General features: G+C 45.4%; 1 protein-coding gene across 5 annotated transcripts in view; it reads left to right on the top strand.

Annotated features, from left to right (window-relative positions):
• SGMS1 (sphingomyelin synthase 1) overlaps positions 1–25,003 on the top strand; it is a 96,666-nt gene that overhangs the window by 1,183 nt on the left and 70,480 nt on the right. Inside the window, exons 1-2 of one of the 5 annotated variants that reach the window (XM_059476604.1) lie at positions 17,962–18,547; positions 19,236–19,281. The exons of 3 other annotated variants lie outside the window; for them this stretch is intronic. The gene's annotated coding sequence lies outside the window, so the exon portion shown is untranslated. Of the gene's footprint in view, positions 1–4,024; positions 4,126–17,961; positions 18,548–19,235; positions 19,282–25,003 lie in introns of those variants that run through there. One more of the 5 variants, XM_059476601.1, reaches the window with a different exon arrangement.

Here is a 25,003-nt window from a genome sequence, read left to right as displayed (position 1 = left end):
CCCCTCTTGGTGATGTACAGAACCGGGGTGAAAAGGAGAGATCTCCCCATCACGGGCACCCCGGCAGGAGGGTGTGCTCCCTGTTTGCTCGTGGAATGGTTTGCTGACTGCCTGGCTGCAGTGTTTGGATTTTTCACGGTGTATAAGGCATGGGGCTGTCTTTGTACTGTGTTCCTGCTGGAGGCCCTGTTTTGATCAAGGTTTCTAATTTATTCTTTCTTGTGTGAAAACCTCATTAAAGAGTGCCTCGGTGCCTTCAAGGCACTGTAAATACAGGGAGAGAGGATGGGAAGAGAGAGAAAAAGATGATTATTTGTAAAAAACGGGAGCTCTGCCATATTGACATGGTGCTGCTGAAGCTTGCTGATGCAGGCAGGCTCTCCTAGCAGAGCAGCACCGGGATGTCGATGAACGTCCTCGTGTCACTTTGGCTGATGGTGCAGCCTGGTGTCACAGCAGCATTTGTACTCATGCCTTCAGACTCCCTTCTTCCCCAGGTCCACATGACTGAAAATGCCTTTTTTTTGCTTCTGTGAAGCAGTGCAAAACACAGAACCAGTGCAAACCACCTGGCTGAAGTCAGTGGAGGTGGTGCTGTGAATCTGGGTGGGTTTGGGCATGGCTTTGTGTTTTTGGGGAGTGGATGCTGTACTGGGGTTGCATTCTGGTTTGTTTTGTGTAGTGTTTTGTGGGTGTTAAAATTGCTCCAGCTTTGTGAAGTTGTGTGGAGTTTGGAGAGAGAGGGCATTCGCCCTGGTTGGTGGCAGACAAAATGTAAAGGCTGCTTTTAAAATATGGGAAATAAACCCCCTCTAAATCCAGAGAGATTTTTTGCTGTGATTTATCTGAGTTTTTGGGCATGTGGAGCAGAACTAAATTCAGCTCAGATGCCTTTAGACTGTGTTTGTGATCTGTGCAACAAATGCTGATTCCCAAATTATTACACTTCTTTCTCCTTCCACATTATCAACCTGGGAACAGCGTCTCTCATATTAATTAGCTTTTGATGTGACAGAAATTTAATAAATCCAAATAGGTGGATGATTTTCTGGACTTGGAAGTGTTATGGATGTTATTTGACTGCTCAGAGTTAAAGGCAGTGATTTGTTGTTTTCCATGGATCTCATTGTTTCTGTCAACACTCATTGAATAGGGGCTACTTTTAATTAGATAATTCTTGAGTTCCCTTGAAGTGAACCCATGCACTGTGGGTGATGGTGACTTAAAAGTTCTTCCTTCTTCTGGCTGCTGCCTCTGTGCATCACTCAAAGTTGGTTAATTGGTGCACTAAATACGGGTGGCCTGGGACTTACTCAGATTTAAAAGCAATTTCAGCCTGGCCTTAAGGAATGGTTGTGGAATTAAAGGCTTTTTAATTGGGGCAGCAGGACATCCTGTGAGGGGAAAAAAAAATAAATTGCTCAGAAATAATCCAGATCCTTGTTGGAGAAAGGGCCTGTTTGAGTGATAGAATAAATCCATGTAGCATCACCAGAAAGTGAAAGGGGTGCTGAACAGATGCTTGAATGGTGCTGTTGTTGGCCATGGCATGAGGTCCCTGTCCCCTGGGGAGGTTTGCAGGCACTGCTGGAGGGCAGGAGGGATTTCTGAGGCTGCCCAGCCAGGTAGGTCCAGGCTGTTCTGTGCTGAAGTGGAGCAGAGCACCTGATGCTATTTCAGTCGTGATTCAAGTGCAGCACATCAAACCCAACCGTGCGGCTCTGAAGTGGAGCTGAGCTCAAAAGGAGCTCAAAAACCTGATTTTTTTAGAGGTTTCTTGGATCTGGTGGTCACAAACTGAGCTCCCAGGTACTGGCAGTGCTTTCCAAAGGATTTCTGGTGTCATTGGAGGCTTTTTGGGGCAGGAGCCCTCTGGAAGGGCTGATGTTCTGCATGGAATCTCCAGCTTTTAATACAGCTTGAATTCCCAAAGTGTGTGGTGTGATATCATTAACTTAATTATTAAATCCTGTCCCTCTCCTTCCCCAAAATGCTGGTGGAAATGCAAAATACTGAGGAACATGTGAAACCTACCAGCTTTTTGGGATGATTTCATCATCATCATATTTTATTATTTGATGATTATGATGATTTAATCATCATATTTTATTATTTAAAAAATCTTAGCAGAGGCAGTGTTTGGTGCAGGTTACTTTGCCTTTTCATGAAAGAGCATCCATCCTGATAAGCTGCCAGGTGTAACTGTGTAGTAGGGCTTGGTGGAAGGTGTCCCTGCCCATGGCAGTAGGGTGGAAAGAGAGGGTCTTTGAGGTTATTTCCAACCCAAATCATTCTGGGATTTAAACATCTCTAAAATATTTGTGTGTATTGTTTCTGGTCTTTTCAAATGTGGTGTTGTAGTTGAGGGGAGGAAAAAAAAAACCCAATTCCTAGAAAGTGACCCATGAGCTTTGTTCTGATAGTCCTTGATCATGAGCTGGAAAGAGAAAACTTGATTTTGGAGACTGTAACATGTTTCTTAAAGAAATGCAGTTATGCTGTTGCTGGGATTTACAGTTGTCTCATCCAAATCAGGGAGCAAATCTCGAGTGGGGCAGATGTCCTGTTGGAGTTTCCTTTGTGCTGCTGCAGTCCTGCTCTGCTGCCCCATTACACATCCACAATCAAAGAAAACCACTAATAAATCCTTATTGGGAAAGCATCTTCCCTGGCTTTTGCCTGATTTGCTGATTTGCTTGGAGTTAAATGCACAATAAAATAAATCTCCCTCTGTTTAGAGCCAATGCTCCAAGACTGTTTTTCTCTCTGACTTCCCAGCCTGGTCTGCCTTGTGTCTCCCTGACTTTGAAACTGCTTGAAGGTAGCTTTTTCTGTTTAAATATAACTAAAGCAAAGCATATTACCAGTTGGGAAACAAAAAAGGAATCTCTGAAGTGCAGTAGCTTTGGGTTTTTCTAGTGCAGGAAAACTGGCAGCTTCCTTAGCAAGCTGGGTAAGGAATTAATTAATTTAATTAATTCCTTACCCAGGTGTGGTAGCAGAATTGCTCAGGTGGCTTTGCTGGCCTGGCTCTTTGGGTGCTGAGGGCACTGTCACATCCCTATCAGCTGTGTGGGACAAGGCTTGGGAATTTTATCCCTGCTCTCTGTGTCTGGGGAACAACTCACAGTGGGGGTGTGCTGTCTAAGCTTCATCAAAAAAAAGTAGGAAGAAGCAGAAATAAAACCAGGTAAATCCCGTCTGAAGGACTGAAAGAGCCTTAAAAATGCCCTTTTCTGAGCAGGTGGATCTGGAGAGCTTTTGCAGGATTTTTCATAGCTGCCATCTCCTCCTGTCCACTGCAGCCTAGTCCTTGAATTTCCTTTCCTAAAAAAGAGCATTGCAATTGGGAGTGTTTTACAATTTCCCTTGCTGGTCCATTAGTGTATTAGCTTAGCTCCGTGTGTGTTGAATGCCACTAAATGTCACTTGCAAATTTAATGTTGGGAGCACTGAGATTTGTGCTAATTGAATTTAAAGTCTTATACTTGAATTTGTTAAAATGGCAGAGGCAGACAATTGAAATGCTTTAATGGGAGAGTGGAGGAGCACTTGCAAATCTGCTCTTAAGAGAGAGTGAATCCAACATTTGTGTAGATGGAAGGGGAGACCCTGAGCAGACAGATCAGGGTTTGATGGGGTTTTAGTGTCCCTTTGAACATTGGTGACAGCTGCCAAAATCCACAGTGTTGAAAGTCTTAATGCTTGACGTCTGCTCAGGGTCATTGTTGACACCAACTTAACCTGAAATACTTAAAAATGGTAAAGATTATTGAGCCTTTCAGTGCAATTTTAATTTCTGCTTCTCCAGCCATAGTTTTGGGCACTGCTGGAGAAAGGTGAATTGTTTGGGTTGTTGGTCTTTAAACTCAGTTGTCTGTATCTGTCTTCTGGGGTTTTTATTCAGGATATTAGCAACTCCTGCACCTGAGGGTTTGTTGTTCTGGGAGGGGCTGGGGTGTTTTTTGTTTGATTGATGTTTTCTGTGTTTTTTTTTTAAATTATTTTTTTTTCTGTTAAACAGAAACTGTGGCCTTAAACACTTCTTTATGCTTAACTTCAGCCAAATACCCAAGGATTGGCTAGGCACAGAAAAGGAGACCCTACTGCTGTGCTTTTTGTGAGGTAAAGTGTTACAGAAATAACCCTGGCTTGGAAAAGAGTCATAAAGCTTGGTCCTTGGCTTTCCAAGTGTGTCAGTCTGTGCCTCCCTAGATAGCACAGAGCTTTTAAGAAGTTTGTCTGGAAACACTTGCATTAAATCTCCTGATACCAGGCTTTGACCTTGTGCCACTGAGCTGGCATTTCATACAGGCTCCTGGCATGGGCCCTCCTGCCACTTTCAAGTAAAATCTTATCAGGCATTGAAAAGTTTGACTCTGCAGTCGAGCACTGTGCCAGAGCTGTAAAAGCCCTATTTGTACACAAAATAGATTTTTGCTTGCTAGGAGGGCTGGGGTAGTGCTCCAGTAACTGCAGGAATGGCTTTGAATCTACATAGTAATGAAACAGCTCCATCAAAATCCAGTGTCTCCTCCTCCTCCTCCTCTCTCAGCTCTGCTCTTTGTCTTCTGTGTGTCCCTGCCTGGAGTTTTACACAGCCAGCTTATATTGCTCTGGCAAAGTTTCTCAGGGAAAGTTAATTTAAAGCTATTTGAAAGGCTTAAAAATGGCTCTGCTGTTAGGATGATGAAAAAGACCTTGAAAGTGCCTTGAGGGTGATTGCTGCTGGAATACCTGCTTGGCCATGTGAGTGGTGAGCTGTTCCCAAAGGGAGCACTCCAGGGTGTCCTCCTTCAGTCCTGGCAGCCACAAAAATAGTGAAATGTCCCAGGCCTTGTTGGACAGAGCTTGGAAATGTCCAAGGCCAGGTTGGACAGAGCTTGGAAGTGTCCAAGGCCAGGTTGAACATGGCTTGGAAGTGTCCAAGGCCAGGTTGGGCAGAGCTTGGAAATGTCCAAGGCCAGGTTGGATGGAGTTTGGAGCAGCCTGGGACAATGGAAGGTGTCCCTGCCATGGCACTGGTTGGATTTTAAGGTCCCTCCCAACCCAAACCATTCTGGGATTCTGTGATGCACCAGAACTCAAAACCCACTTGCTTTAACTGGGAAGGAAAATCCAGCACTTGAGGGTGAGCTCGGAGTGCCAGTGGTCTGAGGGATGTTAAATACATTTTTAGTGGAATGAGAAAGTAACCCAGACCTAGAGGAAGGGAGAGGACACCCATGTTCCCAAGGGCTGAAGTTTGGGGTGCTCAGCAGAGGCAGAGAGGGGGAGGTGATGCCCAAAGCAGAGCTGTGAACAAGGCAAGAGGGGACAGAGAAGGGAGAGTGCAAGCACATGAAGATCCCTGCTAAATGACTCGACAGAACACATTGTTCCCTTTCCCTGGGTGCTTTAGGCATGGCAGGATCCCTGTTTAATGGAATCCACCCTTTGCCAAAAGCAATACTCAGTAATGGGCTGGGGGTTCTTATCTGCTCTCCATGAAACACTGCAAAAACCTTTTTTTGCAGTAATGAGCAATTACCCACAAATTAACAAAACTCTTTGTCAGATATTGCCTTTGTTTTTGTGCCTGTGCAATTTCCTAATTCATTTTTTCTCCCTTTCAAAACATAAATAGATGGGTTATCAAAAGCCATTTTAAAAACAAAACCAGAGCCCTCAGCACATTTATCAGAAGGGGATTATTTGAGTTCTGATGGTTTGTTCAGAGTGTCTGTGCTGAGAAGACCCAGACCCATCCAGCCACATGTCTTGTGTCCAAGAATTGAAATGTTTTTGAGAGGGAAAGCCAGAGTTCAGGGTTGAGGAAGTGCAAGTGGCTGGGAGAACACTTGTGGAGGTGACAATCACAAACCACAGGCAAATCTATGTGACTTCCTCCTCTGAGCAGGCCTAACCCCAAAGAAATGTCAGGTTTCTCAGGGTCCCACTGGGGTTTGAAAATACCCAAAGAAGGAGATGGGGAGAGGGATTCCCAGCTGGTGCAGGGAGATCCCTGCAGGCTTGGTTCAGTGCCAGGGGAGCAGAGGGAACCTGAGACCCAGCTGATATTGGATCCAGGTGCTCCAGATTGATGCACTAAAGGCCATTTGCTGTTTTCTCCTCTGAGCCTGGCCAGCTGAGCTGATGTTCTTAATGAACTACTCCTTAGCTGTCTTAATTTCTGACTGCTGCTCCTTAACTCATGGAGGGAATTGAGCAGCATCATTCATAACTGTCTGCAGGGAATTTCCTTGGCCACTTTATTGAGTGGCTTCCACTCTGAAATCCTTTTATGATTCTTCCTGTTAATGCAAACAATCTCCTTTAACCTCATAACTTTGTAATCCACCCTCACACTGTAATTGTGCTTTAATGCTGCCCATTTGTAGCTGGATATAAGCAAATATTTAAAATAATTGTCCACTCTAGAAAATGTTGATTGATCTCATAGATTGTTTTGATTTCTGTTTATTAACTCCCTGAGGATGTTGTTTCCATGTTCAGGACATCATTTAGGTCTTTCCAAGGTAAAAGATTGGAAAGCAGATCAGAACTCCTGGGGAATGCTGTATTTCTTCACGTGCTTGCACTGTCATGGCTGTGTGTTGAAATCCAGCCTGCAGGATGTGATGTCATGCTCATAAATTAATGACTGGTGTTTATTTGAAGATTGGATAATAACCCAGGCATGGGATAATAACCCAGGGAGAGCTTGGCCCTTCTGCTCTGAGCTTCCCAGAAATTGTGACGTGGCTCAAGCTTTGCCTGCCTCTGTCTTGCTGCACTTTTCACCATGAGTATGATGGGGTGGGAGCCTTGTATTCATAGAGACACCTTGTAAAAGGGGTTTGGATGTGTGCTCTGACACAGGCAGCTGTGGGGACACAGAGATCCCAGCCTTTGCAAGGTGCAGGTTCCAAACTCTGGGTTCTGAACTCATCAGAGATTACCTTGAGGGTCCCTTCCAAGGCAGGATGGGATGGTTCTGTGCTCACTGTTGAATTTCCCAGCCTGGAACTCCGCTGTGTTCCCTGTGAGGGAGTGGTTGTGGTGGCAGGGTGGCTTGTGGCAGGCAGAGAGAGGTTCCCACCCTGGCACTGTCACCTCTGATCCCTATCACTCAACCTCTGCTTTCAAACCCAAGCTTGGGGCTCATCTGTTCCAAGGGAGCTTTCTGGGCTGATTTAATTCATGGCTGTTAAAGAGCAGTCTTTTCTTCCCTCACCTTCTAATCATATTCCACATTTAAAGGGTGCTCCATGAGGTTTTGGAGACAGGCTCTGTGGTTTGCCAGGCAGGTGGGGCCTTATCAAGAGGGAAATAACAGCATTGAGGGAAACAGCAGCACAAGATATATCAGTAATCTTCTTTTAGGTCTGGCTCATGCAAAGCTTTCATGACATTTTCTGCACCCCTAAACTGGAGTAACTTCTGCAGTGACTCTGTCAGCTGTGTCAGCAAGTTTTGTGCTTGGGACTGAGGTATTGTTGAGTTTTATTTTTATTTAAAAGCTAAAAAAGGCAGCTTTATTTTTATTTAAAAATAAAAGAGGCAGCTGAGGGTCTGCAGTGGGCTGAGCTGAAGTGGGTCTTGCTTTTGGGAGGACACTTGCTGGTGGTGAGCAGCCAGTGCAGTGACAGGATGGAAATGCTCAGATTTGCTTGCTTCCAGTACTGCCCTAAATTAGGATAGTTGGGATAGAGCCCAGTGCAGCTTGTGGGGTATTTTCCAGTGTAACATATGCACACCAGGCTGTTCCCTGTTCAGTTACTCCCCGTTGGGAAGAGATACTCAGGTGTTGTGGAGTCTCTTTGCCTGGGATTGCTGGATTTGGGGGTGCTGGAGCAATGCTTGAGGGAGAAATTGTGGTTGTTGCACCCTTTTGTCTGTGTGGTGTTGGTGGTCGTGGAAGAAGCCCCACAAACTTCAGCTGGAAGGGATGAAAAGTCCATTTGTTTCCACAGACACTGCAGAGTGACAGGAGAAGGATTTGGAGAGCTGAACATGCTGGTGCTGCTGTTTTTATAGCCTTAAAAGTGGGTGAAGAGTTAAAATAAATAAAAAGAGGAATGGTTTCTGTAGTGGCTTCTCTGGATGCAATATTATCTTCTGGTTCTGAGGATTTGTTTCCTTTCCTGGTCTGGTTTAAAAACATTTCCTTTTTCATAAAAGCACTGAATTACTCCATGGACATTTATGTGAAGGAGCTGCTGAGTGCTTAATAACCTACTTATTTTATTTGGGCTGGACTTTTGAAAAAATGAAGTGTTCAAGTGAGGCCCTTAGAAGACAGATTGTCCTGCCTGATTGTCTTGAGCAAAGTCCCTTTTTGGCTTTAATTGGGGTTTTTATTGCTATGATTTACAGTGGCAGGGTGAGGGCAGCACCGTTCCTGCAGTGCCTCAGACAAGTGGGAAGGGAAGGAGAAGGAGCAGAGCTATTCCTTATCTGGACACTTTCTTAGGTGCTTCCAGAGCTGTGGACTTAAATAATTCCTCCATGGCAGTGTTGATGTGCAGCACAATCTTTAATACAAGTATTCTCAGCATGACTTTGCAAATATTCCCAGGTTTGGTTTAACACCTCTGGTGCTGCCTCTTGGCATCAGAGTGAGGGGCGTTTGTGCAAGGCTCAGAAATGCAGATAAAGTCACCCACTTGGAAATCACCTCTGGGAGCAGTCCTTGTGCCTTTCCTGGACTGGTCTGCCTGCTGTTCCTCTGTGCCCACTGCCACCTTCTGGTGTCCACTGCCATGTCGTGGTGCCCACTGCCACCTCCTTGTGTCCATTCCCATGTCCCCCTGTCCATTCCCACCTCCTGGTGCCCGCTGCCACCTCCTCGTGTCCATTCCCATGTCCTGGTGCCCACTGCCACTTCCTTGTGTCCATTCCCATGTCCTGGTGTCCATCTCCACCTCCTTGTGTCCATTCCCACCTCCTGGTGCCCACTGCCATATCCTGGTGGCCATTCCCACCTCCTGGTGTCCATTCCCATGACCTGGTATCCACTGCCACCTCCTCGTGTCCATTCCCATGTCCTGGTGTCCACTGCCACCTCCTGCTGTCCATTCTCATGTCCTGGTGCCCACTGCCACCTCCTGGTGCCCACTCCCATGTCCTGGTGTCCAATGCCATGTCCTGGTGCCCACTGCCACCTCCTGCTGTCCATTCCCACCTCCTCATGTCCACTCCCATGTCCTAGTGCCCACTGCCATATCCTGGTGTCCATTCCCACCTCCCCCTGTCCGTTCCCACCTTCTGGTGTCCATTCCCATGACCTGGTGTCCACTGCCACCTCCTCATGTCCACTCCCATGTCCTGGTGTCCACTCCCATGTCCTGGTGTCCATTCCCATCTCCCCCTGTCCATTCCCACCTCCTGGTGTCCACTGCCATGTCCTGGTGTCCATTCCCACCTCCTCGTCCCCACTGCCACCTCCCCCTGTCCATCCCCACCTCCTGGTGTCCATCCCCACCTCCACAGACCCTGTCCTGTCCTGTGAGCCCCAGGTCCTGCCCTGCTTTGGGGCCCCTGTGCTGCATTTGGGGTTTTTGGGGACAGGGGAATGTGGCATTTCACAGCAGCTGCCTTTGGCAGGTCAGCCCCCTGTCAGTGTGTGCTGTTCCCTGTGCTCAGCGTGCAGGAATGTTGGTCAGACTTGGACTCTCCTGTCATGTGCAGATGCAGTGAATTTCCTAGAAACTTCAGGGAGGGGATGAAAGTGATGTAGATGGTTTGTAACAAGTGGTGATTCAGTCATTGGAGCATAAATTGGATTTTTAATGTGCTGAAGAAGGAAACGAAGCCTTCTTCAGCTTGGTGAGGTCAGCGTCAGAAATTTAGGGGCTGTGTTGATTTTTCTTTTGTATCACAGCTTATGGAGGATATTTTATTTTTCCCTTAATTAAACTGCTTTTGCAAGGTGTGTCAGTCCATCTTAAATCCTGTGTAGGAAGATCTGTGTCTGTATTTGATAGGTGGAAAATTGAGCTAAATCTTCCATAAAATGGGAAAGTGCTGCAGACAAATCCTGTGCTCAGGAGCAAGGAGTCACTATTAGCAGAAAAGAGCTTCCCTGGTGGGAATGGACTGACACACCTTGGGCAGAACCTTCTGCTGCTTTTGGGACTTCAGCTCCCCTTTCTGCAGCTGGGTTGTGTCACCAAGTTGTTTTTCATCCTTTCCCCTGTCGGTTTGTTGAGCAAATTTCCAAGTGCAGGACTGTGGGCATTGGGACACTCCTCAAAATGCAGGATTGGGACATCCTTCCAAGTGCAGGAATATGGGGATTGGGACACTCTTCCAGGGAAACTGGGACACCCCTCAAAGTTTAGGATTCTGGGGGACAGGGACACCCTCAAAGTTTAGGATTGTGGGGATTGGGATACCCCTCAAAATTCAGGATTGTGGGGACTGGGGCACCCCTTCAAAGTGGTTTGTGGGGATTGGGATGCCCCTCAAAGTTCAGGATTGTGGGAATTGGGACCTCCCTCCAAGTTTAGGATTGTGAGGATTAGGACACCTCTCCAAGTGTGGGTTGTGGGGTACAGGGACATCCCTCCAAGTGTATTGGGGGAATTGGGATACCCCTCCAAGTTTAGGATTGAGGGGATTGGAACACCCCTCCAAGTTTAGGATTGTGGGGACAGGGACACCCCTCCAGGTGTGGGGTTGTGGGGATTGGGACACTCTCAAAATGTGGGATTGTGGGGACTGGGACACCCTTTCCAAGTGGGTTGTGGAAATTGGGACACTCCTCAAAGTTCAGGATTGTGGGGACAGGGACACCCCTCAAAGTTTAGGACTGTGGTGACTGGAATACCCCTCCAAGTGTGGAATTGTGGGGACTGGGACACCCCTTCAAAGTAGTTTGTGGGAATTGGGACACCCCTCAAAGTTTAGGATTGTGGGGATTGGGACACCTCTCCAAGTGTGGGGTTGGAGAGGATTGGAACACTCCTCAGAGTTTAGGATTGTGAGGATTGGGACACCTCTCCAAGTGTGGGCTGTGGGGGCAGGGAGGATGCTCTGCCACACTTCCTTCCCTTTGTTTAAGAACCAGAGCGCCGAGCAGAGCTGCAGGGCAGAGGAGGGAGGATCCTCACCCTGCAGGGTGTCAGGAAATGTGTCTGCCCTCTCCCCAAGCTCCTGTGGTGAGCCAGGATGGAGCTGGAGGCATCCCAGTGCTGCTGATGCCAGGTCCCAGTGTCCCTGTGCCAGTCCTGCCTGTCCTACAGGACATCCCCCTGCATGTTCCCCTCCAGGATCCCATTTCCAAGGGGTCCCTGTGCCAGGTCCTGCTTGTCCTACAGGACATCCCCTGCATGTTCACCCCCAGAAGTGCAGCCAGGATCCCATTTCCAAGTGCTGCTCCCTCCCAGGTCACAGGTGTCCCTGTGCCAGGTCCTGCTTGTCCTACAGGACATCCCCCTGCATGTTCCCCTCCAGGATCCCATTTCCAAGGGGTCCCTGTGCCAGGTCCTGCTTGTCCTACAGGACATCCCCCTGCATGTTCCCCTCCAGGATCCCATTTCCAAGGGGTCCCTGTGCCAGGTCCTGCTTGTCCTACAGGACATCTCCTGCATGTTCCCCTCCAGGATCCCATTTCCAAGCTGCTTTTCCCAGCACAGTGCCTGAAGCTGGAGTCAGGGCTCAGCATCCCCCCAAGGGCAGGGCAGGGAGGGAGAGCTGGCTGCAATTCCAGTTAAGGGTGGTCCCCTTCCAGCAATTAGGAGGAATTAATTGTTTGGCCAGAGCCCCAAGATATCGCAGATGGCTCTTAGAGGGATGGAACAGATTCCTGATGCTGAGGTGTGTCCAGTTTTGCAGAGGTGGATCCAGAAACTGCATTTTGCCAGATATGAGGTCAGCTGGCTCGTCACATCTGCAATAGAAAAGTTTCTTTAGCTGAGAAATGGGATATCTTGTTCTGCTGGTATTTCTGAGGATGAGGGAGCTTAAATTTCTTGCTTGCATTGGGAACTGAAAGCAGACAATCAATCCCCACAGAAATGAGGACAAGCAGCCATTTTTAAATGGGTTTGGTTATTTGATGACTTTGGTGGTTTTATGCAGTGCTCCTCTTGCTGTTGTGTTCCTGTTATCCCTTTTGAACAAGGCATCTCTGCATTCCAGGAAGCTCTTTTCTGCTAATAGTGACTCCTTGCTCCTGAGCACAGGATTTGTCTGCAGCACTTTCCCATTTTATGGAAGATTTAGCTCAATTTTCCACCTTATTTTCTCCTAATTTTTAGCAAAATTCTGTTGCTTTGTTCAGGTCAAATTTGCAAATTTGTGGAGCTCAGTTTTTCTCTTTCCTGCTTTTGCACCTTTCATAAATCATCTGATGAATGTTGAAGCTGGAAGAGTCTGTTTGGCATTTACAAAGCTGATGGAAAACTTGAGTAAAGGATGCTTTGCAGGAAATGGCCTCTCAAAAAGGGAAGTAGTGCAAAAGCCAGTTCTGTTTTCCTTGTTCACAAACTTGTTTGGAAGATATTATTAATTAATCCCTCACATCTGTGCAGGTGCAGCCTTCAGCCTCCCAGCTGGGTGTTTTAACAGGAGCAAACCACAGCAGGGAATTCCCTCCCCTCTGTTCCAATCCAGTATTTTGGTTTCTTTAGGGAACTTGTGATTCTTTCAAAAGCCACAGTTTGGTAACTGAGTGTCAAAATTTACCACAGAAACTTTCAGGAGAAAAAAGGGGAAGGCAGCTCCTGCTGAAATACCAAAACCAAGTGTGAAAACTTTGGGGTGGGATGGATGGGACTGAAGGGGTCAGAGTTAAATCACAATCTGATTCTGCTCAAAATGAAAGTGTGTGTTCACTTATTGCAGCTGTTGATGCTGGGGGTATGGGGGGAATTCCAGGAAAAGCTGAGGAATTCCAGGAAAGCTGAGGAATTCCAGCAAAGCTGTGGAATTCTAGGAAAAGCTGAGGAATTCCAGGAAAAGCTGTGGAATTCCAGCCAAGTGCCCCTGCCAGGTGCCAGATCTCATGCTGAGAGTGCACGGCCAGGTTTGCGTGTCCCAAAGGGATTTTTCCATGAGGAAGGCAGAGCCTTAGCTAACAGAGTACTCTCCTGGATATATTTCTTTTTATATGGAATTTCTACCTGTACACCCATCAAATCCTGGGAAATTCCATCCCTTACCATTTGTTTACCTGCACAGGAGGATTATTGCAGCAATGCCTGAAAGAAGCAAGATTAAAAAGCAATTACTGCAGCCTGGCAGGGGTGTGTTGTGCAGAAAATACCTTTTCCAAGTTAAATTCCTTCTCCAAGTTGATGCCTTTGAGGTCAGGACAGAGGGTAAAAAACCTCTGAAAAGATTTTTTCACATGAAACAAATTTCTGCTGCAGTCTATGGGAACCTCTGAAAGTTGACATAACTTGTGTAGCTGGAAGTTTCAATTTGTTTAATTTATTTTGCTTCCTTAGGGCTCAGCTGTACTTGTTTTGTCGAGTTAGTTTATTTATGGACACATTGTGCTGTTCTTCCACAGGAATGACCTCTCAACTCCAGCAACTTGTTAATGTTGGTGTCAAGCCTGTTTAAAATCTCTTCCTGAGGTTTGGAGGTTTTTTCCATCAGTCTGGGGAGGTGTGGATGGTTAGCACAGAGCAATTGCTGCTCTTACAGCTGCTTTTTACTAATTAAACACACTGCTGATTGGCACAGGTGTCATCTTGTAATGAATCAAGTGCAATCCCAGCTTGGATTCCTTGTGTGCAGGTGGCTCATTTGTGCTTTCTTTGCAGTGGCCAGAAGAATCTCTTTACCCAGGAGAGGAAATGTTCCTGCTGAATTTGATGTGTGGGGCAAAGCCTTGCTGGGAATTTGAGGTCTGTGGTCCCTCCCTGGGTGTGATGTCCTGGCAAGAGCTTTGCTGCTCACCTGCCATGAGAGAATAAAGCACTGCCAGCACCTGGAGAGCACATCCTCAGCCTCTGGACACCCAGGGAACAGGCTGTGTTTGTAGGATTTGGGAAAATAAAGCTCCTGGAGAGCACATTCCCTGCTCTGGACACTCAGGGAACAGGCTCTGTTTATGAGATTTGGGAGAATAAAACACTCCCAGCACAGGAAGACACATCCCGTGCCTCTGGACACTGAGGGAACAGGCTCTGTTTGTAGGGAACAGGCTCAGTTTGTGGGATTTGGGGAGAATAAAGCACTCCTAGCACATGGAGAGCACATCCCCTGCCCCTGGACACTCAGGGAACAGGCTCTGTTTGTGGGATTTGAGAGAATAAAGCCCTTCAAGCACCTGGAGAGCACATCCCCTGCCTCTGGATACTCAGGGAACAGGCTGTTTGTGGGATTTGGGAGAATAAAGCACTCCCAGCCCATGAAAAGCACATCCTCTGTCTGTGGACAGCCAGGGAACAGGCTCTGGTTGTGGGATTTGGGAGAATAAAGCCCTTCAAGCACCTGCAGAGCACATCCCCTGCCTCTGGACTCTCAAGGACCAGGCTCTGTCTGTGGGACTGGGGAGAATAAAACATTCCCAGTACATGGAGAGCACATCTCCTGCTTCTGGACAGCCAGGGAACAGGCTCAGTTTGTGGGATTTGGGAGAATAAAGCTCTCCCAACCTGTGCAGAGCCACTCTGGAATTGTTTTCTGTGCCTGTACCTGCACTTGCTGCCTTCCAGCTCCTCCTGCTTGCCTCTGATGCCTGTGGCACCAACAGGAAAAGCAACACGTGAGACAATTGGAGTGTAAGAGCAGAAATGCTGCCTCACTTGAGCTGCACTTAACCCCTGGCTTTAAGTGGCTGTGAGAGGCTTGTGAGATGTGCTTGATACATTTAAGAAATGAAAAGCTGTGAGAGAGGGGAGGAAGGAGCTGCAGCAGCGCTTCAGGCTGCTGAGGCATTTCTGGGTGTGCATCCCTTCCTTGCTGGCTGTCTGAGGTGACAATGGGCTCTCCAGCAGGAGAGATGCTCCAGGAGGAGCTGTGCTTGCTGATGGGCAGGGCAAAAATCAGTCTGCTGAATTTTCTTCAGCTCTGTTTTCCTGCCTTGTGCAGGATTTGCTGCCCAAGTCTCCCTGTCAGCTCTTGTTCTGATGTGGTGTGTTGGGTTTGGTGGCTTGGAAAGGAGTTTCACTCACTTCTGGCTCCTCACAGCAGACATTTCCCTGCTCAGGAGTCACCTGCTCAATATTCCTCCCCCACACCTGACCCAGCTTGTTCAATCCTGTTCTTTCCCTATGAAGCAAGGGACAAAAAAAAAGAAAAAGCAGAATTTGCTGTAGCTCACAAAGCTCCCAGATGCATTTAGGTTGGAAAACACCTCCCAGACCACAGAGTCCAAGCTGTACCCCATCCCCACCTTGTCACCAGCACTGAGTGACCTCCCTGCTCACCCTTTCCAGGAAGAAACTCCTCCTGGTGTGTTGTCTTCTATATTAAGAGTTCTATTATCATTATAGTGCCAGGATTCCATATCACCAGAGCTTCATACCTCCTCAGTGTTTCTCATAGGCAGCTCCTCTAAGCACTGACTCTTCCTGGTCCTTGCAGTAACCATCTGACTCCAGTGCCCACCAATGCACTCTTTTATACCACTGTTCTTATTGGCTACAGCTGTGGCCTGTTATCAGCCTTGCTCCTCATCTTTAGTAATTGGTTCAGCTGCAACTCTTTAGGGGATAAGATTACATTCTATACCACCTTCATTTACCCATACTGTATCCCCCTACAATTCCCCCTTTTTCTTCTAATTAAAGAGTTACAGCATTTCTAGAAGGACATATTCAAATAAATTACCATTATGACACATTTATGCATTTCATTTAGAGCTAAGAGTTACCCAAATGTTCAAACAACATATTATTGTACAAATACGTATATATTTAAAACATTAGTTCAGTTTTGTAGCTTTCCTCAGTTTACAAAGTACTTTAACAAACATTAATAGCTGTAATTGATAGATTTTGCCAATAGTTTAGTATTCAAATCTGTTTCTACCGAATCCACATGGCAATATAGTTTAGACCTGAATCATGTCAGGAGCCACCACTTGTTGTCTTATATATCAACAGTTCTGTTATCATTGTAGTGCAAGGATTCCATATTGCCAGAGTTTTGTGCCTCCTTGATGTTTCCCATAAGCACTGACTGCAGTTCCCACCAATCCACTCTTTTATATCACTGTTCTTATTGGCTACAGCTGTGGCCTGTTAACATCAGGCCTGCTCCTAATCTTTAATTGGCTCAGCTGCAACTCTTTAGGGGCTAAGATTACATTTTATACACCTTCATTTACCCATACTGCACTGATGTCCTACCTGACCCTCCCCCGGCACAGCTGTTGGGATGGTGACAGGCTCTGTGCCTGCTGGGAAGCCACATGAGAAGGTGACATCCATGTGCCAGGACAAATCCTGGCTCCAGAAATACTCAGTGTGAGGTGAAGGTGTAGCTGTTTTAACAAAACATCAAGTGGAAATGGCTTATTTTCGGTTTGCTTGCAGCTGTTGTGCCCTTCTTTCCATCCTGCATCAGGAGTTATGACCTAAAAATAAATAGTGTTGTGCAGAGGAGTGGGAAATGAGACAGCATCACTGATTTCAGGTTTTATTGCTGTGTACACACACACACTCTCTGTGCTGAGAGATTTTCTGCTGGGGCTGAGCAGTGCAGGCTGTCACCACCCAGCTGGGACCCAGCTCTGCTCTCTGGCCTGCTCTTAATCCACACCCCAAATTGAAAAAAAACCCCAGGATTTAGACAAGGCAAAAATGTTGTTAGAGTTTCCCTGAGGTGAGGATAACCCTTGTAGATCTCTGAAAGGGAAGGGACAGATTTATTTGCTGTGCAGTGGTTTGGAGAGGTCTCAGGTGAGGTGAGGTGGCCATGGGCTGCTCTGTCACCACAGAAGGGCACTGTGCTGGGTTTGCTCTGCCTGTGCCACGCTGATGGCTTCATGGGGACACTTGTGTCACTCCACTGCTGTTTGGAGAAGAAATGGAGTGCACAGTGAGGCCTGAAGGTCACTTGTTGGAAGGTATTCCAACTTGTCTGCTTTAGTGTTGACATTAAATTCTGGGTCCAGGGCAGCTCTGCCTGTTGCTCTTTGTGCTTTGGCAGCAAGGACAGAAATCTCTGTTTGAGCTGGCAGCTGTCCCAGCTGTGACCGTGTTCACAGGGGTTCTTGGATCAGGGAAGAGATGAGCATCTAACACCATGTTTCTGAAGGCTTGATTTATTGTTTTATTATATATATTACATTAAAACTATACTAAAAGAATAGAAGAAATAGAATAGGATTTCATCAGAAGGCTGGCTAAGAATAGAAAAAGAAAGAATGATAACAAAAGTTTCTATCTTGGACAGAGAGCCCGAGCCAGCTGACTGATTTGCCATTAATTAGAAACAACTCTATGAGACCAATCACAGATGCACCTGTTGCATTCCACAGCAGCAGATAATCATTGTTTGCATTTTGTTCCTGAGGCCTCTCAGCTTCTCAGGAGGAAAAATCCTAAGGAAAGGATTTTTCATGAAAGTTGTCTGCGACATGGTGCCTCTTGCCTCATGGCTTCTGTGTGGCTCAGAATTACTTTCCACAGCTTTGGAAAGTGTCTTTGGACAAAGAGGGGGAGGGATCCCCTTTTTACAGGTGATGGTGGTGCTGAATGAGCCTTTTGGTGAATTACAAGCCTGCCTTTCTGCCCCTCCAGTGCTCTCAGAGGTGTAAAACAGTTCTTTCCCCTCCTTTTTTCTCTTTAAGCACTGAGGATCTTGTGTGACTTGCTGACTGTGTAGTCTGTACCTCAGGAAGTGCTGCAGCTGGGTTGGTGTGTTGCATTTAGGCAAACCAGCTAATTTTGGCACTTTGCATGCCTGGTGTGTCTACTTTTCTCTCAGGTGTAAGGAAAAAAAAAAAGGGAAATAAAGTCTGGTTTAAAATCACACCAGGCAAATTCCAGCTTGGAAGACAGCAGGAGTAAGTGAAGGTCTGTGTGGGGTTTTTTTGTGTTTACACTTGGTTAATTCTACTGTTGCAGCAGAAAGAGGTAAGTCCATTAATTAATTAGGCAGTTAATGGATGTAAGGAGCTGGTGCAGAACCAGCTGCTGGTTGGGAATTCCCTGGCAGGAGGAAAACAACCAAACCATATCCCAAGAAAAACATGGATCTGGAGCTCTGGGTGGTGAGCCTGTAGAGAGAGATAAGGATTCAGCCCAGGAAAATGCACTAATTGATAACTGCTCCAGAACCAGTGGGGTGGGAGATAAATGTCCCCTTCCTCTCCCAAAGAATTCCCCAGGCTCAGCAGGATGAGCAACAGGGTCCAGCACATTTAATTTCCTCTGCTGAAACAGGGATTGTGTCTGCTGCAAATGAGAAGAGCTTTGAGCTGGAAAACGAGCTGCTTTTAGGCAATAACATTCTAAATATTCCTGTCCTGCAGTCCTGGGATAACTGGGATCAGCTGAATTGTGATTGTTGTTTGATGTCTCTGGTGACCACTGTGCTTGATTCCTCTTGTTTTAAACAGCAGCCTTGCCGAGTGCTCGGGGCAAAGCTGTGTTTTAAGGTGGCTATGAGTGTTTTAGGGCTTCAGGCTGGCGGGATTTCACTCCTGTAAAGGAAATTGTGGGCCAGGCTGCAGGGAAATTCCCTTTATTTTCATAGTGGTTCTCTAGAGCTGCTTACTGGGGAAGACCCCATAAGTTTTGGTTTCCCTGCTGCACCCTCAGGTTTTTCCTGCTGTTTGATCAATTATCTGCTCCGAACAAGTGAGCAAGACAGAAATTACAGCCTTGCTGTGACAACCCTTTGCAGCCCATTACTAAAAGATGACACTTTTTGTTTGTGGCTTTGCTTTAACAAGATAATCCTTCATAGCTGGAAAGCCTTAAGGAAAAAAAAAAGTTTCTGGCTGTGTCTGTAGGAGTTGCAGTTCTTTGCTGTGCAAATGCTGAAATCTACATCTTGCTTTAATGTTTCTCAGAGCTAAAATATTTTTGGATAAACAAAGCTTTTCATATACTGTTCAAAGTGCTTACAGGCAACCTTTACCCTTGGAGTGGAATGCAGCCATGGGGAAAAGTGCAGTGGGAACAAGGACCTCAAACAGAGCTGATGGCCAGGAGTGGGATGGAGTGGGGCAACATGTCAGATTTAAATGTTCATTTGGATTGGCATATCACATTCCAAGCCATTCATTGTATGAAAAATTACTGGCGTCCATAACCAGATTATTTTTTTGTTTTATGGAACAGTTTGCAGTCAGCTTTTCTCCCCCAAATTTCCACTGGATATTGCTGGGTAAGTAATTAGGAGCAGCTAGTAATGTGCTGGAAAACCATAATGTGGCATCTTAGGAATCATGGAGGAACCTAGTGAGCTAAAATCTGCTTTGCTTCCAGAGGAGAAGCACATTTCTGGTATTTGCTGATTTACAGTAAAGAACTTCCAAAGTCTCTTCTACTTGCAGGGTAGAAGAGTTTTCCCCCAACCTGCTGTCTGTGAGAGAGCAAACACTCCCAGCTTGTTAGGCAGCAATTTAAACATAGCTACATGGCCAGAAAAAATGATTTTTTTGCATTCTTGTGATTGGGAAAGGTGGGATGAGGCAGGGACTGGAATCCCAAGGAGTGGCAGTGGCACTGAGACTCCTCTCTTGGGGACATGTCAGACTCCTTGCTAGAGAGTGTTGTGAATACAGAGTTTCAGTGGGATCAAGTTGCAGGGAGTGGAGGGAAGCTGAGCAGCTCTTGGGATGAGAAATTTCCCAAAAAGTTGCTAAATCCAGGAAGCTCCTGGAGCAGAAAGCAGCCAGCCTGGTCTGGTTGGGGCAGTTTAGCTGCTCTGAAATGTTGATTTAACTGCTAAGGCTGAGCAGCTTTGAGGGTTTGGGTTTGGGTCATGGTTTATTTTTGCTTCTTCTCTGTGCTTTTGCTTGTTTGTGGTTTTGTGTTGCACTATGAGGCTACAGAGGAAATAAAAACCCCCTAAAGCTTGGGGTGACTGACTTTGAGGCTTGTAACAGTGGAGGCAAAACCCTGACTTTGCATTGAGTGTTTGCAGCCCCAAGGGGAATCTGCAAAAAATTCATCCGTGGTCTTGGCTGTGCTGACTCCTTCCATGGGGGCCATACTTTCCCTTTTCCCATTTTTCAGCCTTTCTTTGGTGGAGTTTTCCTGGGCAGGAAGATGAATTACAAAGGTTAACAAGGGGATAGCTGCATGCCTGGACTGATATCAATACAATTATTGATAAAATCCTCACTTTAGGTGAGACCCACATATGGAATTATATTTTAAGAGCTCAAAGAAGCCTCCTTTATAAATTTTAAGCGCCAGCAGCACATTTTTTATACTCAGAAGATCTTTTAATTACTGGAAGCTGCTTGGGCTCATTGTGAGGTATTTGCCACATTGTGTTTAGGTGTGCTTTTTCCCATTTCAGTGGAGCTCTCAGGGTTCTTCATGGCACAGGTTGTTTTTAGCTGTCCTGAAAGTATCCCCTGACCTCCCTGCCCAGGGGAACCACAGCATCCTTGCGGAATTGTGGAGTTGGCTGTGCTCCATGTGTCCTTGGAGCAAGCTCTGTGCCTGGGGTGGCTCACAAAGGGGACATTGAGGCAGTCACCAGCTCAGGATCCTGTCCCCCTGAGTCTGCACTAATGCTCTTAACCCTGCTGGGGCTGGAGAAACAGCCAGCAGCTCTGGGCTGCTGCCCTGCTCCTTTCATATTGCTCTGTGACTACATTTATCTGTCTATATTTTATATTTTATATTTTATTATTTATATTTATATTTATATTTATATTTATATTATAGATATAATTATATATTATTCTATTGATATTATATATTATTATAATATCTATATTATTCTATTTATTATATTCAGCTATAAATGTTCCCCTGCACTAATGCTCTTAACCCTGCTGGGGCTGGAGAAACAGCCAGCAGCTCTGGGCTGCTGCCCTGCTCCTTTCATATTGCTCTGTGACTACATTTATCTGTCTATATTTTATATTTATATTTATACTATCTATATAATTATATATTATTCTATTGATGTTATATATTATTATAATATCTATATTATTCTATTTATTATATTCAGCTATAAATGTTCCCCTGAGTCTGCACTAATGCTCTTAACCCTGCTGGGGCTGGAGAAACAGCCAGCAGCTCTGGGCTGCTGCCCTGCTCCTTTCATATTGCTCTGTGACTACATTTATCTATCTCATCATCATCATCATCATCATCATCATCATCATCATCATCATCATCATCATCATCATCATCATCATCATTATTATTATTATTATTACTATTATTATTTTTACTATATATTATATAGTATATATTATATAGAATACATTATATAGTATACATTGTATAGTAATATAATGTAATGTAATAGAATATAATTATTATACTAGTGATATTATTATATTAATAAATATAACAACACAACATATCTATATATTAATAAATATAATAAAATAGAAAATATATTAATAAATAAAATAATAAATATAGTAAAATAATAAATATAATAAGATATAAAAATATATATTGTATTATTTTATATTATTTATAGATAATATATAAATTATATATTATGTAATAAATAATATAATATATGTTATTTATACATTATTTATATATTATATTATATAAATATAATAATCTAATATTTTAAATGCTATTATTAGTATTGTTATATTCTATTTATTACATTCAGCTATAAACCTTTGTATTTACACTTTTTATTTGTACCAATATTTAAATTTAAAGGGACTTCCTGTAGCTGGGGCTTTCACAGACCTTTCACCCTTGCTGGGGAACAATTTCTATAAACAGGTTTTTCAATATGAATTGCAGGAACAGGTTGGGTTATGTTGTGTGAGGAAAACATAAATTCCCTAATGAGATGTGGTCTCTGCAGGCTGTAAATGCTCTGTCTCTGTGCTCTGCCCACCCTCCTTTTGGGATGTGCAGGGATCCATTTATGCTCTGTCTCTGTGCTCTGCCCACCCTCCTTTTGGGATGTGCAGGGATCCATTTATGCTCTGTCTCTCTGCTCTGCCCACCCTCCTTTTGGGATCTGCGGGGAAGCCCCAGGAGCCATCCTGGTCTCTCTCCTCCTTCCCAGACCATCACACCCCTGCTCTGCAGGAGTCCTGTTCCACTTAGGGAAGTCTCATCCTCCTAGGGATTGTTCTGGTGCTAAAAACTTGGAAATCTTGGAAATCTGATCCTTGAAGACCTCTTTTTCTGAAGGAATTCTTGTGATTTCTGTCTTTGCAATGGCTGAATCTCAGCTCTTACCTGTTAGAAGGTGGGATATGTCTGAGGTGCTGATGTTTCAAGGCACTTGCAGAGTGGGAAGAGCTAAATTCAAACTGCTGTGGCTCATTTCTGAATCAGTGGATAGCTTGACAGGCTTTTGGCTGTGAAGTGATGGGTTTAATTACAGTGGGAATTCTGACTTTATCTGCAGGTCAAGGTGAACCATTCCTGTCTCCATCTCTTTAGCAGGAGCATGTAGACCAAGCTTGTCGTGGAGTCCTCAGCTCTCATCCCATCCTCCTGCAAAACCAGAATAGGTACAGTCACAGGAAAGTGGTTCATGAGATGCCAAACACCAGTTTGATTGGTAAAATAAAGCTGTAGAATAAGCAATGTGAGGTGGTTCCTGTTGGTGATGGACAACAGGAAACTTTCTGATGTCATTACAGTCCATAATTCTGGTCATTCCCTGAATTCCCTATCCCTAACATGTCTAAATGATCAGATTCTGGATTTTTATCTTGGGTCTGGCTATGCACATCCTGACAAGGCCTCAACAGTGAGCACTTGCACTGTGTTTTGTGTTATTAATGTATTCTGACCTAGCCATAACTTGCTTTCTTAGCATTAACCAATCTTTCCTTTTCCCTTCAAAGTATTTTTGGGTGAATCTGGGGAATTCTGAGCATCTCACCCTTTGGGGACTATTGAAAATATCAATCAGTGTGTGTACCAAGTCACTTCTCACTGTCCAGGCATCCATGTGGGGTTGAGATTTCCTTGGCTCCCTAAGGGGTGGGAAGGGTCATAGCAGCACTGGGGCCAGGTTTGTGGGGAGGAATGTGCCCTGGAAGGTGTTTTTTGGAAGGATGAGCAACAATAAGGTGGGGGAGGAGGTCTGGGGACAGAAATGATTATTTTGGAAACAGGGAAAGAGTCTCCTGCTGCAGAGGTCGGGTGTATTCAGGTCACCATGATACTGCAAGAACTAAGAAAAAAAATAATCCCATGAGCAAATCCTCCTAATTCACATAATTATGTTGTTGTTGATTGCAGTAATAATTTTTTTTTTTTACTTTTTGGGACACTAGGAATGAGTTTGCATCGTGCTGGCAGGTCTCCTAGCAGCTTTCCATGCCCAAAAGATGGAAGGGATGTTTCTGGGCTGCCTCCCTGAGTTCATCACTGCACTATTTAGTGGTTCCCTAGTGCAGATCTGTCTACTTAAACCAAATGAGGATCATTCCTTCCCTTTCACATTGCTATTAGCTGGATGATTTTATTGTCTCTGCAGGAAGAGAGCACAGACAAGCAACTGTAGATTAGGAACAATTTGCAAAATAGTTCCCTGATTAGCACGCCTGTGGAGATGTTTTTCTGTCTAAGGGCTGCACCACAAATTTTACTGGCTCCCTACACTCAAAGAATTAACTGTGAGCAGGATTAAAATGACATCTTAGACATCAGCTAAACGTCCTCTCAAAATCCCTTACGTTGTCTTTAAATCAATTAATTTGATTTCTTCAATCCACAAGCAAACTGGGTTGTGAACTTATATGAGTGATCTATTTAGGCTGAATTTCTCCAGAGTATTTTAAAGAGCACTTCAGTGAAATGGTGCAAAAAAAAAGCAGTGAAATATGGAAATACTCTGTGCCAGGCTGCTCTAGTCATGGGGGTGCCTTCTCCGAGCAGCTTTCTTCAGCCCTCACAGACATTCCTGATCCCTGCTGGTTAAATGGAATAATAACATAAAACAAGAGCCTGCTCTTGCTCTTTTTCCCACAGTGCTGCTTGTGTGGATGTGGGAAGTAAAAGACACAGGAGAATCCTCAGCTCCAAAGCTTTGCTGATGAGCAGCACAAGGAGTTCTGTAAAGTCTACAAAAGTGGCCCTCAGCACTCAGATGTGGCCACTTAATTCTCCTAAATCCTGGTTTGGCTGTAATTCCACATGGATAATAAGGATGGTGGCATTCACCTGGGGAAGATTGGAATATTAATGAGAATCCTGAAGCTCTCCACTGGCTGTGACATCTCCAGGTGCATCAGTCAGAGATGGAGCTCCCACTCTGAGCCTGCTGCAGGCTCTGCTGGGGACACTGTGCTGGAAAATGGGGAATCTTCTGGGAATAAGGCAGCAGAGCTCTGCAGGTGTCTGGGTCCTGTTGCCTGGTGGTTCTGAGCTCTGCTGTGACACAGAGAATGAGGCTGCTGCTAATTTCACTCATTAATGCTCACAGCATCAAAACCTCCTACATTTCTTCTCGGCTGGTGCTCCTGCATAAAAAAAATGCCACAGCATTGCTGTCAGAGCAAGGGGTGGCGCAGCCAGAGCTGAGCATGGTCATGTTAGATGCAGAAGTTCACAGAATCTCTGGGTTGGGTTGGAAGAGACCTCCAAGATCATCGAGTCCAACCCAGCCCCAACACCCCAACTAAAACCCTGGCACCCAGTGCCACGTCCAGGCTGGTTTTAAACACATCCAGGAATAAAGTTCTGCCATTCCAGAACTTTATCACCCTTTCTGTAAATAGCATTGGGCAGGATGCTTTTCCAGCCTAAATAATTCTGATTCTGTGGCACAGAATTGTCATTTATGTGCAGATATTCCCCAGCTCAGCATCACTTAGCAACTCCAGGAGCTGCACTGTTTCCACAGGGATACTGAGTTTAGGGAAACAGGGCCCTGAACCTTCTGCAAGCAGAAGGGTGTCCCTCAGGGGAGGGAGGGGTTT

This window comes from Ammospiza nelsoni, chromosome 8 (assembly GCF_027579445.1).
Source record: "Ammospiza nelsoni isolate bAmmNel1 chromosome 8, bAmmNel1.pri, whole genome shotgun sequence".
NCBI lineage: Eukaryota > Metazoa > Chordata > Aves > Passeriformes > Passerellidae > Ammospiza > Ammospiza nelsoni.
This window is presented reverse-complemented; position numbering and strand designations above follow the sequence as displayed.